Source organism: Eptatretus burgeri, chromosome 4 (assembly GCF_056783735.1).
Source record: "Eptatretus burgeri isolate ZD-2024b chromosome 4, Ebu_testis_v1, whole genome shotgun sequence".
NCBI lineage: Eukaryota > Metazoa > Chordata > Myxini > Myxiniformes > Myxinidae > Eptatretus > Eptatretus burgeri.
This window is the reverse complement of record NC_140964.1, coordinates 77,126,032-77,128,987: the sequence shown is the minus strand read 5'-3', so window position 1 is coordinate 77,128,987 and position 2,956 is coordinate 77,126,032.

Below are 2,956 nucleotides of genomic sequence, written 5' to 3'. Positions count from 1 at the left end.
ATGATGGATGGTTTGTTTATGGTGGGTGATTTGATTATGGTGGGTAATTTTGTTTTGGTGGAATGTTTGTTTATACAGGGTGATTTGGTTGTGATGGAAGTTTTGTTTATTCTGGGTGATTTGGTTATGGTGGAATATAAATAAAAATTAAAACAAACATCAACAAACACATGCACTCATGCATACAAACAAACACACCGAATCATACAGACACTCAAAAACACACACACACACACACACACACACACACACACACACACACACACACACACACACACACACACACACACACACACACACACACACACACACACACACACACACACACACACACACACACACACACACACACACACACACACACACACACACACACACACTCACACACACACACACACACACACACACACACACACACACACACACACACACACACACACACACACACACACACACACACACACACACACACACACACACACACACACACACACCATCAATTTGATGGATCTCAATTTTGCACAACACGTGCAAACATACCTGGGTACATGAATTCATTTACTGGAGCTTCTGAATGCACAACCACCAAATTGTGAGATAGCAAGTTGTGTCATGTGGTACCAAAGGAATATGTGACAATATCAGACCACTTGTTTCCCCTCGTTTTCGGGAGGAATTTGTGATTTGTTCATGGTGCCGGTGATAACTCGCTTCCACTTCGCAACAGACACCGAGGGATCAAGTTACAGTTTTTCTCCTTCGCTGAAAAACATTTCCCAAAACAATATCCGATGTTACCAAAACATTTTCCGTACCAATCAAAACGGTCTTGCGGTTTACAAAACTTCAAAAATCCCCTGCAAATTGCAATAATCCTGTTAAATTTCAAGATACAGGACACGTCTCAAAACCAAATATTCCCATCAAAATGATACATTTGTCATCAATGAAAAGCTCACATTATCAACCGTTTCACAAAGGTGCAATCAATTCAAAATGTTCAACCTTTTCATTAAGTTTTTTTCTCTTCGTACCATTTCTGCCTGTGTACTCTTGCTCCGTTCTTTGAAATTGTCATGTGACCATACATGTTACCTATAAGTGTATTTCTTTCTTTTCTTTTTCAGTATATTTAGCCCCAGATGACCCCGAGACGTCATTGAAGACTTGTGCATAAAATCATAGTTTGTGATAATTACAACATAAAACAAACTTTTTCAACAAAATGGGATTTTACAGGTATTCAATGTCCAGCCTCTAATTTCTGTCAGGCCACATGTTCTCATAAACATCAGAGAGAATGTTTTCTCTGGCCATAGATGTCGGAAAAAAGCGCCTTGCGTGGTGGAGCCACCCATGACATGCATATGCAGTGATGTCTCCACATGCCTCCTCCAAGGCCTGGAGAAGTGCTGCCTGCGTATGGGGATTATGGTCACACTTTCCAGTACCTGCCGGAGGAATACATAGCAACTCCTCTACGGTGTTCAGGAAGGGAGGGTACGGTGGGATGAACACCAATGAGAAGTGTGCATGAGCTTCAAACCACCCTCGGATATGCGCAGAGTGGAAGCTGACATTATCCCTGGCAAAGAGAGAGTTTGTCAGCTCTGGCCATTCCAGCACTTTCTCTTCTGGGGGGCTAAGTCTTTCATACCCTGAATCTAGGAACACCAGCAGGCATGCAGGGTTATATGGGCCGATGGTGGCATTGGCTTAGGTTAGGTATGGGAGCATGCGCCGGAGCAGCGCGTCGCTGCGTCCACTTTCCGTAAGTATTCCAGGAGCCTCCATCTGGCCATCCCTCAGACAGATGTCTGGCCCATCCCCATCTCTTTGCAATGCCCATCAATCTGCCGAAGCCATGAGGCACCCGGTCGTCCCGTTGGCCTTCTCCACTCACGTGGCTCCCTCGCTGAGAGAATCTGGTGAGCAGGATCAGCGTCAGGAAAGTGAGCAGCATGTCCATACAGCCGCAGCTGATGCTCACGGACTATACAGGTAACAAATGTCAGTTGAGTCTCTCAGCAACCACTCGTTGGATACAAAGTCTGAACAGCAATAGCCAAGCATTCTCCAAAGAGACCCGGGAACGAAGGAGTTCAGTCTTCATCTCAGATCCTTTGTCAGAGTCCAAGTCTCACATCCATAGAGCAACATTGGAAGCACCAAGGTCCTGAAGACTCCGACTTTCATCTTCCTGCAGAGGTACCGACAACGTCACCCCCTATGGTCCAGTGAATCCATGACTCCCCAGGCCCGACCAAGACATCTCTTGACCTTTAGCTCACAAACTGCCGAGACGTGAATATCACTGCCAAGGTAAGTGAATCTCTCAGTGACCTCAACATCCTCACCACAAACAGGTACAGGCAGCAGCATCCAAGGCGTCATTGAAAGCCTGAATCTTTGTTTCGACCAAGGAAACCCATTGTTACAGGATCTCCGATTCCTCATTCAGTGCCTCAAGGGCCCCTACAAGGACATCTCGTGTTTCCACAAGGATAACTGCATCATCTACGAAATCACGGTCAGAGATCTTGACATTCGCAAGCGATGCACTGCAACTTGATCTCTCTGATATCTTCCCCAAAATTCAGTCCATGCAACCAAATCACCCACCCGAACCAAACCACCCACCCTAACTAAGTTCAGAAATCAGATTGATCAACTTTGGTGGCCTGCCACGAAGACCAATAATCCTCCAGAGGGCATCCTAATTCACTGAATTGAATGCTTTGCGGAGATCAACATTGACTTGAAGCAGTCCCTGCCAAAACTCTCGTCTGCATTTGGTGTGGACCCGGAGAGCAAGGATACGATCAATCATTAAACTTATTTGATGTAAAGCCGACTGCTTCAGGCGCTGGTGCTCGAGCAGATAGTAGTGAACCTTATGAAGAACTATCTTAGCAAACACCTTGCCTGGCACTGAGAGCAGCATCACCCCTCGGTA